This window comes from Ipomoea triloba, chromosome 4 (genome assembly GCF_003576645.1).
Source record: "Ipomoea triloba cultivar NCNSP0323 chromosome 4, ASM357664v1".
Classification (NCBI taxonomy): domain Eukaryota; kingdom Viridiplantae; phylum Streptophyta; class Magnoliopsida; order Solanales; family Convolvulaceae; genus Ipomoea; species Ipomoea triloba.
The window spans coordinates 23,931,235-23,942,676 of NC_044919.1; positions in this window are offsets into that span (position 1 = coordinate 23,931,235).

Sequence of the window (11,442 nt, forward strand, 5' to 3'; positions counted from 1 at the left end):
ATCAAAGCTCAAGCGCTCGATATTGTACTAAAAAGGGAAGTTTTTAGTGCAATCCTTCCAGGGAGTTTCTGGAAGAAGAGTGGACGTAGGCGGGTTGGCCGAACCACTTAAAAATCTCTCTTGCATTTACTTAACTGTTTTTATCTCTCGCTAACCTCTCGATTGCACTGCATATAAACGCACTTCTCGAACTAACTTAAACTCGTGCTAACTAAAAGGGGATAACATTTCCGCTGCGCATAAAACTTTGTCTTCACCTCGTGAGGTATCGAACCTAAACATCCTAAGTTCAATACACACGAGAGGTTGAAAAGATTTGCAAAATCTTATACAAGTCTATTCACCCCCCCCCCTCTAGACTTGTACCCCATCCCCTTGGGACCAACAGCACCGTGTTTACACTTTAAGTTTTCCCCCTTTTATTCTCAATTTAAGAACACATGCACTGGATTCTCGGATAATTTAAGGTTTGGGTGTCTCAATTTGATAAACCCTAATCTTTCTGAACTTGTAACTCTCTTAGATAATTTAAGATTTGCGTTTCTCAATTTGAGAAACCCTAGTATGAATTTGGTACAGTCCCCGGAATATGGATGCGTGTATACCCTTTAATTTCTCTGTCATTTTCTCCCAATTCGAGAACACATGCACGGGTTATCAGATAATTGAATCCATGTGTGTTTTTCTCAATTTGAGAAACCCTAGCCTGGTTACTCAAACTGAAAATTTCAAAACTGGATTTCTTAGTATGAGAAAACTCAAGTCTGAACTTGGTCCAATTCCCAAAATACGGATAGGTCTATACCGTTTAATTTTTCTGTCATTTTTCCCAATTTGAGAACACATGCACCGGTTATCAGATACTTGAATCCATGTGTGTGTTTCTTAATTTGAGAAACGTTAGTCTAGTTTCCCAAACTGAAAAATTCAAATTTGAATTTTTCAATATGAGAAAACCAAGTTTGGAGTTCTAAAGTATATAGATCATAACGAAAATAATGAGTGAAATAGTATATAATGAGATTTAATTTTGGTTCTAACCATTATGGAGGAAATTCAGCGATTATGAAGTGATGTTGAGAAGGCTATTCAAATTGAAATTGAAAGCAAAAAAAAAAAACAAAAAGACATAGAAATATAATAATTTGTTTAGTAATTGTTGTAGTAATAGCTGTGTATGTAATGAATAGATACTGCATTGCAATAGAGTAAGTAGTATTCAAAAAAAAGTTGTGTATGTAAATTTACAGGAAAGGGCAATACCATATGAATCTATGTTGCCTTTATTGTAGTTTAATATGATGTTTTAGTTTTTGTTTGTTTGACATATAGATCTATGTTGCTGATCTAGTTGTGTATTAGCTTTGTTTGTCTTAATGATTAATCTTTTATTTATGTTTTTAATAATTTTGCAATGTGATGTTAATGTTGATTGGTAAATTTGTTTTGCTCTCATAATTGAAACTTCAAAATCTAACAAAGATCAAAAGATTGCACAAGGTTTTAATTCATAATCCGGCAAAGTGATTTATTCTCATTATTGAACTTAATAATCTGCCAAAGAGCACAAGATTGAATTTCATAATCTAGCACAACAGTCATAAAACACAAGATTGCAAAACACCAATAAAGAAGCCATATATTTTCATTCACATGCTTGCCGAAACATGAGTCAATGTACACATTTACCAAAGACATAATTCAAAACATACAACATAAGTCAACTGCCAAACTATACTAAAAAGCAGTTTGTAATGGCAGTTATGTTCCTAAAAATATCTGTTGGTTTTATCTCCCACGGAATGTGATGCTGTGAGTATTGTGGTGAGGTGTATGTGAAGGTGGTAAAACGAGGAAAACTCCCCGAGTGTCGTGTCTCTCAAGGGAGGCAGGTTTGGAGTCGAATGTATGTTGACTTTTAGGAGGTTGAAGGTTAAGAGTTACAAGAATGACAAGAACTTTGAAAGTATGTGTGTAAGGGAATTGGAAATATAAAAATAGTAAAAGCAAGGGTAAGGGGAAAATGGAGATTGGGGCTCTTGACTAGCATATATGGTTTAGGATTCTATAGGTTGTGCAAGCATATGCCTCGGATTTGACTAGGGAGCTTATGGCGCATCACCAAGTGACGTCACACTTTGGACTCCCACATCCTCATTCGGTTGGGGCATTTCATCGAACACCTTGTCTACCACTCCTCTCGGACCTCATCCTTTCGGACTAAGTGCGGAGATGTAGGTGTGTAGGACTCGTGAGAGATCGCTCTCGCGCACACAATCACTTTCACATGAGTTTGCTACCTAGTGTGGCCACACATAGGCACAAAACAACCCAAACATCACCCACACAAGCATACAAATACGAGAACATAAAACTCACAACTTTAAGATAAACATAACATTAAATCCACCATAAAGCTAGCTTCGAGGCCACCAATCCCCTTCCTAATCTACTCTAGCATATTAAAGAAACAAGAAATAGAAAGGAAAACCTCAAAGAAAACAAGTATTGAATTAAGAAATTAAACAGAGAAGTTACCATCCAAAAGAATGGATTCTTTTACACCTTGTTCTTGAAGTTCCAATCTTCATTCTTGCCCTTGAAGCTAATCTAATCTAACAAGGAAAGGTATTTTCCCCCAAGAGTGGAGAAAAACCCCAAGAACACCTAATCTAAAACCTAATATATGCTGTTATATGCTAATATATGTTGCCTAGGGTTTGGGATAATGAGCTTTATATAGTGGGAACAAAATAGGGGCAAAATAGACATTTTTCCCGAAGCTGATTTTTGGGGTGTCACAGGGCTCTCGACGCGTCGAGCCCTCAAGGATTTTATGAGAAATTGCTATGGCACATTCTCGACGTGTAGAGTCTTGGGCTCGACGCGTCGAGCCTTGAATCTTCGACGGCTATCACCACGCATGGTGGAGGGCGTGGTGAGTTTCTGGAATTATTCCACGCCCCTCCACACGCGTGTTGGGCTGCGTGGGAGGATCCTGTTTCATGGTTTCTTCGCTTTTTGCTCGGTTTTGGCCTTGAGTCCTCTTTATGGCTGTAGAATGGCTTAAAAACATCTTCCATAATCACGTTAGAGGTTTTTGGTCACATCTGAGTCTTAATGCACGAAATCATTATGAAATGGGTAGCAAATTATGTAATATTAGCCCGTAAATGACCCTTAAACAGACTATTCTTGGTGCTTATCAGAATGGTCGAACGGCAGGCCAACACCACCGGAAAACCGACTAACACGATCGAAAAAACTAGAGTGACTTCTCAACCCTCTTTGTATTATAAATTGTGTTTGAGTACAATGAATTGCTTATACCTCTCTCGAAGCTTAGAACTCCTATTTATACAAGCTAAGAGAGATTTCTCCCTTAAGAAACTTCTAAACTACTTAGGAACTATTTTTTTATTACATTTAGGCATTTTCCTAATCTACGCTGATCTTCCTTCCATATCTCCCGCTTTCTACCGCCACACTCATTTTAGGAAACCTCTTTAGCCTCCTTCCTTACACCGCCTTACCTACCTCGGCCTGCCCAAGGTCAGTCTGGACCGACCCATCCTTTTCTCACTCCTTCAAGTCGTAATTTCCTCCATGGTAATTTAGTTGTTTCAATAACAATGTTCAATGACTCTAAGTCTAAGATCTTCAGCTGCCTTGTTACCTCTTCATCGATCCCTCGATTGACAGACTGATCATCGGCCGACCTACGTCTCATCATCATACTTTCCTCCGAGTCCTCTCTCCCTCTTCATCGGTCGTCCCTACGTCGAGCTCCTGGTACCGAGCCTTAGTCTATCCCCCATCACTATCTATTGGCAAATAGTACCAAAAACCAACTACTAAATTCTACTTTATAAATTCAACAATGTGCTATGTCAATTCATTGGTGCTCGGTGAATAACTCCTTCCCCTAATTGGCTAGCCTGCAACAAAGATCATTATTAGCAATTCATTTAATAAGTTGGACCACATACTCTAGTAGCAACATGTTGACTACTCCTTTTAGGACATCTTGTTTTATAATGGCCCGAGTTCTTACACAAAGAACAATGCATCTCTTTTCCCTTTTGATACTCTTTTCTTAGCACTGGCGGTGGTATTAGTAGTGGAAGTGGATTGGTCGCGATAAGGTGAAGCTTCATTTGCCTCACGATTTCTTTTTCTTTTTCGTCTCCTTGTCACTTTTTTGGTATTGGAGCAAGCATCTCCTTGGATTGTGTCTTTGGCAAGAATAACTATCTATTCATTGGCTGAAGTGCATGTGCGTAAGTCTTTAGGTACACTTCCTTTGAATAACAGGAGTCAATGTACTCCTCTAGGTCCCTTCCGGTATCGAAGATGACATAGATTGTAGTAGACATGGTATACCAGAAAGATCCCATGACCAGTATAAGCAACTTCTACTTGCAAGTTTCACTTTTGAATTGTTGTCTCCCTTTCTTAATTTCATAACCATCATCTCCATTGAAATCAACTGATCATGAGATATTAATCAAGGCAACAATTGAGAATTGTGTAGTGATATAATTTAAGTGCATATTTAACACTGTGAAATCCATCATCTTAAATTGCATAATATGATGAGTAATTTAAAATACAACAGCTTAAATTACATAAATATGAAAATCAACAGCTTTTTTTTTTAATTTATCGGAGGGGAACACCCAAAAAAACGATATTACATCAATCAGTATTATACAAATTACGCCAATGAGGCAAGCCTGCTGCGTCATCTTCTAATAAGCCTAATATTTCGTCTGGTGGAGTCTCAAGTATGTGCATGCCTTTGGGGAGTCCAGTAGCCATCTTTGCTAGGGAGTCAGCTGTTTTATTTTGTTCGCGCATGATTGCCTTCAGCTGCCAAGCTTCGAAACTGTGGAGCTCTTTCTTGCATGCTTCTATGATGTTGTGAGTCACTGTGATTGGGGGTGAGTTGCGGTTAAGGTGGTCGACAATTTCCTTTGCATCACACTCGAGTTGTATCTTCCGGAAACCCATGAGTGCAACCAATTGTATACCTGATAAGCACCAAGAATGGTACTTAAAAAGGGTCCAAAATGGATTAGAAGTGTAACGTTTTGCCATCCGATCATAACAATTGCATGCATTTTAACTCAGATGTGATTAAAATCTTCTAACATCAATCCTAGGAAGAGTTTTTAGATATTTTACAGGTTGGAGAGGGATTTGAGGCTAAAATAGAGCAAAAGACAAATGAAGCCGCAATGCAGTATCTTCCCACGCAGCCTCACACGCGTGTGGCTGGGCGTGGAATCTTTCCAGTAACCATCCACACCTACCACCACGCGTGGTGGCCTGCGTGGTCGGGCCAAGGGCCATTTTGGGAAATTTGTTCCCTTTTGTCACCTATATAAATCCCTTTTGCCCTAAACCTAGGAGGAGATATCATAGATAGAATAGTTTAGATCTAGAAATTGTAGAGGGTTTTCTCCCCTCTTGGGGGAAAATTCTTTTTTCTCTAGGTTAGATTAGATTCAAGGGCAACGATGAAGATTGGATTTTCAAAGACAAATTGTAAAAGAATCCCCTCTTGAAGGTGGTAACTATTCTCTCCAAATCTTGATCTAATATTTGTTTCTTTGATTTTTCCTTTCTTTTTCTTGTTTCTTTAGCATGTTAGAATAGATTAGAAAGGGAATTGGTGGCCCCAAGGTTAATCTATGTGGATGTTTATATAAATTGCTAGATTAAATGTGAGCTTTTTGATTGTTGGATGATGTTCCTTAAAGTTTTGTGCCTAAGTGTGGCCACATTAGGTAGAAAATCCTTAGAAAGTGAGTGTGTGCGCGAGAGCGGCCACTCACGAGTCTAACTCACCCACATCTCCGCCCTTAGTTCGAAAGAATGAGGTCCGAGAGGAGTGGTAGACAATGTGTTCGATGAAATGCCCCAACCGAATGAGGATGTGGGAGTCCAAAGTGTGACGTCACTTGGTGAAGTGCCACGAACTCCCTAGTCTATTCCACATCATTAGCTCACGAAAACCATACAATGAAAGACCACATAGAGGATCCTAAGGCCCCAATCTCCGTCTTTACATTCTTTTTATCACAACCATTATCAACCTTCCACTCTCTTACAAATGAATCCTACCCTTAGCCATTCCCGTAACTCTTTCCCTTCAACCTCTTAAATGCCAACACACTAATTCGATTCCCATTCGCCATCCTTGAGAGACACGACACTCGGGGAGTCTTGACTCTTCGTTTTACCACCTTCACATTCACTCCCACTAAACCCACAGCATAAAAAATGACGTCGTTGCCGGGGATGGCAAACGGTTTCGAATTGTGTTGACATCTTTGAAGTATAATTGTAAAGAGTTCCTGAATTGCTTTCTTTCTTTTTGTTTATTTTATTTTTGATCATTTGATTGAAAAAGTGAGCATATTATCCTTGAAAATTTTACTACTCACTTGCAACTACTTATAGTTGCGAAATATTTGTTGTTTGTCAAGCTTGCGCAGGAAATTTTCTACTACTAACCAGTTGAAGCTTACAAATGAGTGCTTATCCGTATTCCCATGGTTACCCATACCATGGAAGACCTTATACAACAAACATTCCACCTCAAACCTATGAACAATACCCGAGATACTATCCCAATCCTTATGTGTACCCACCACATACGTACCCACCTTACCCAAACACTTTCATTTATCCTAATTACGACTCATATCCTTATGTTATATCCTCTATGCTTAATTATGAGAGAATTGAGAAACCTACATACCAAAATGGAGAGGAATCCCTTAGTTCAATAGCGGAGAATATTAACAACCGACTTATTCAAGTCATGAAGGAGATTGATCCAAGTTGTGAACCGGCATTAAAGGCCACAATTCCTTCACCCGTTAAATCTCCACTCCATTGTAACCCTCCATCAAACCATCAACCTGAGAGACATTGGTATTCTAATTCTTACACCAATACTAGCTATTTACCCCCACCACAACAAAATGATAGATATTTCTATGGGAAACCACCTTATGCTCAAAATTTCACCCAACCAATACCATCTTATGAGTACCTTCCACCGGTCAATGATGAAATTCAAATCTTAAAGAACAAAGTAGAAACATTCATACAAATGGCCAAGGAACATACCATCAATCTCAAAAATGAGATAAGAAGCGAAATGAAAAAGAATATTGTTACTCTTCGCGAGGAAGGACTTCCACTCGACGAAATTGAGGCTAAAATGCTATCAATGTCGGAAGAGATTATGAAGAGAATGCTACCAATGGACCACCCGACAATGGGAGCCGACCCACAAGAGAGTGACAAGATGGACAAAACAATTGACGATGGAGAGGTGAGTGTAAAAGAATGCACAGAATTTGATGCCCCGGTGCTCCAAGAAGTTTCAACTCCTGAGTTGAACATACCACGATGGGAAGAGATTGAGAGTGAGGACGAGGATCACATCGAAATAGTGTGGGAAAACGAAAAACCCACACAAGGTAAGACTCTTACTCCAACTCTAAATGGAAATTCTTATGATGTTAGTGAGGATAACTCCTTTACAATTTATAATGATAATCGTGATGAAGAAACTTTTTACTCACGGGAGTATGATTCCTTGCAATCTTGTAATGATTTGGGGAGAGAGGATGATATCCAATCTTTTTATTCTTGTGAAAGTGAGTTCTGCGAATTTGATGTTCCTGAAAATGGTGTAGACACTTAACGAGAGATAGATAGTGGTGAGTGTGCTTATTGGGAAGTGTTTAACGATCAATTTTTGAGAGGTGGAATACATGGAAGGAGAGGAGAAGAGGGGCATGCTATCTTTCAACTGTTTTGGGTAGCACCTCGCACTTATTTATCAAGAAATTACATTTTCCCCTTCTTTACCTTCAAATTCAAGGATGTTACCCATCTGGGGACATACCTTGAAGCTAAAGTTCACGGGACGCTTGGTCGGGTCCCTAAATCTGTGTGCCTTGAAGGATAGGCCACACTACGTCTGGCCGGAGACGTTAAACCAAGGCGCACTTGGGAGGCAGTCCCAATGTTATCTTTTATTTCTTTAAGTTTTTCTTATTTATTCGTAGCATACTCTTCTTTTTTTCGTTATTTCAATAATGTTTCTATAACCTCGGTTGAGCTAACAAGTACAGATCATCAACCCGAGAGTTACAAATTTCCCGCAATCGATCAACAATCATCATCATTAGCAAAGGAAGGAAGGAAAATCTAGGTAAAATTTTACACATCACGCCTTCCACGCCTACTACCATGCGTGTAGTCAGGCGTGGAACATTTCCAGAGAGCTGCCACGCGTGTGAGCAGGCGTGGGAACAGACCAGTAAGCTGCCACGCCCACCACCACGCGTGTGAGCGTGCGTGGACGGGCACCAGATTTTTCGCGGAATTTTCGCGCGAAGTTGTTTAAAACCCTTCCCTACCCCATTTCTTCACTACCACGAGCTAATATCATTCTTGAGCTAAAAAATACTCCATCGAAAGGCATTTCCTTGCAAGATCTTCTACTCTTTTTCTTCTTTCAAAAGCTTCTCAAGGTAAATTTCTTCATCTTTTGCTTTTTAAGTGCTTGAATGCTAGACTTTTAAATCTCCATGAAGCATATGTATGGGTTTTTGTTGATAGAAGCTCTTCTTGCAAAATCTTGCTATAATATGGTTTCTTAAACTTATATGTAGCTTACATTGCCCATACAAAGCTAGTATTCCATGTTTTTCCTCTCATAGATATCTAGATTTCAAAACCAAATTGCTTTGAATGATTTCTTGACATGGTGAGATCTATGATGATATATAAGGTATGGTTGGTAAAGATTATGACTTTCCTACTCTTTAGGTGCCATATTACCATATCCCACATGTTGTTTGGTCCAATTTGAACTTCCATGTTTTATCCATTTTTCAACCTCAAGCTAGTCTAGAGGAAGAAGATGAAGTTGACCATTTGTTGACCTTTTTGACTATGAGTTGAGTATGGAGTAGAATGAACTAATCATTGCATGTGTATGATAGAATTGTTGATAAATACCCAAAATGATGTTACATGCAATGAATTTTTATGATCTTTTCTTTAAAATGTGCAATATTGTTCACAATCATGTTTAAAGTGGAAAATGTTTTTCCTTGTATGGTGTTTTGCTTGTCTATAATTATAGGAAGAATGTCTTCTCCAAATGAACTTGCACAACAAATAGTTCGGAGACTCCAAAAAGGAAAAGCACCGAAGGAAGAAAACAGCGCGAGAAACGCAAAGACTACCTACATTGAAGTGCCTACAGGAAACCAAATCCTGTTAATGACACCGACTATGTTGGGTCGATACAGACAACTGCTCAACTTCCCCATCGTGCAGTGGAAGTACGTTGATTTAACAGTTCTGGAAGATTTTGAAAGTAAATATGGACTGGAAAGGTTAATCCACGAACCTTATTGGAATAACATGTTGAGCTGGAGGCAAGATACCTTCATTCCCTTGGTACATGAGTTCATCGCAAGTCTGAATGTGGAAGGAGTGATCGGAGACCTCTACAGCCCGACTATCAAATTTCGGCTTTTCAACCAGGATTATCACATTTCGGCCAATCGCTTGGGCGCTCTCTTAGGATTTTATGAGGAAGATGACCAGTCAAAGAACTGGTATCAAAGGCTGAGACACGATTTTGGAGATAGAGACACCCCAAGAAAATATTGGTCGATGATCGCAAGGCCGGGAGTTGAATGGGTTGGGTCGAGAGTAAGAGTTTCTCAAATTGTAAGGGAGGATCTAAGAGTCTTGTGGAAGGTAATTGCACACTCATGGGAAGGCAGGCCGGAGACTTATGACCGAGTCTCCAAGGCGGAGCTATTCATGCTATGGAGTATGGACACAGGCCATTCGGTGAACATGAGCTCAATCTGCAAGAACTTGCTCGTTGCACAACAGCAAGAGTCGATGAGGGCGATCTTTATAGGCCCATTGGTGACGAGACTGTGTGTCTCTCTAGGTCACCAAATGAAAATGCATTGGTTTGAACATAAGCTACAAGGAGCACACATTGTTCCTCTATCTCCCGAGGACGTCGCAAAGCTTAACTTGAGATATTTGGCGCGAACGAGGGAAGATCATGAGATGGCAGGAGATCATTCCGACACGCCGATGACATCTCCGGGATTTACACCCTCGCCGATGTCATTCCTTTCCCCGTCTTCAAATGAGATGTATTCGCCTTTGGACTCTTCAATGTACTCTCCACCGCCCCGTGAGCCTGGACCGTCCGTACCTCCACCCCAAGCCGAGAAGCAAACTTCCAACCATGCGAGCTTCAACATCCCAAGTTGGTTTACCCCAGTTACCGATTGGAGATCCCTCCAGAACTTCCAATATCAACTGCACTTGGAGCAGATGCAAAAATTGGAAGAGATTGCAAGGGAGATCAAGGACCTCAAAAGAACGTGAGGAGGGCACCGGAGAAAAAGAGAAAAATGATGATGATGATTTGTGTTTGACAATTCCAAAACTATGATTGTGGACAATCTTTCTGTTTTTGTTTTGTTTATATTTGTGGTTATATTCCTGTTTTTGTCTTATTTTGCACGTTTCGTCTAGCCAAAGACGTTAAACGTGGCGCTCGTGGGAGCCAACCCACGAATAAGGAGAAGAAGAGACTGTTGGTCCCGATAGGGTGGGAAAAGTCTAGAGGGGGGGGTGAATAGACTTTTCAAACAATTCAAAATATTATAACACTTTAACAGAGATAATTCAAGTGAATAAATTCAACTTGAATTGCACAGCGGAAATAACGATACGGTAAAGTGCTATAAGATAATCAACGTAAATATGAAGAGGTAATCTGCATGCAATGCGTTAGAAACACTTAAAATACATCAAATAATAAGTGTATGAAGTTTGGTGCACATGCATACGTGGGATCATGCAAACCCAGATGTGTAATTTGAATTACACGTATAAAATGGGTTGTGAAGCTAAGATAGCAAGATAAAGGATGTGTCAGGATAAGAATGTCTTGCATGCAAAAGTAGTTTCACACAAACCCAGATGATAAGATAAATATGCAATGAATAGTAAATGGGTTAGCTTAGATCAGTTTGCAAAAAGTAAAGCTACTGCAAGTAAAGTAAAGAGACAGAGAGATTTATAGTGGTTCGGAGATGGTGTAATTCTCCTACTCCACTTCTTCATTTAACTCCAAGGAAGGTTTCCACTATCTTCAATCACCTAGATACAATAGTGAAACTCCAAGTGCTACACAAGCACTTCTCCGAGTGTTTTGCACAAAGCTACACTCCAACCCGAACGTCTCGCACAAAGCTACGTTCCCGAGCGTCTCGCACCCAGCTACGCTCCTACAACCAAGTGTCTCGCACAAAGCTACACTTAGTCCTCCGAGTGTCTCGCACAAAGCTACACTCCCGAGTGTCT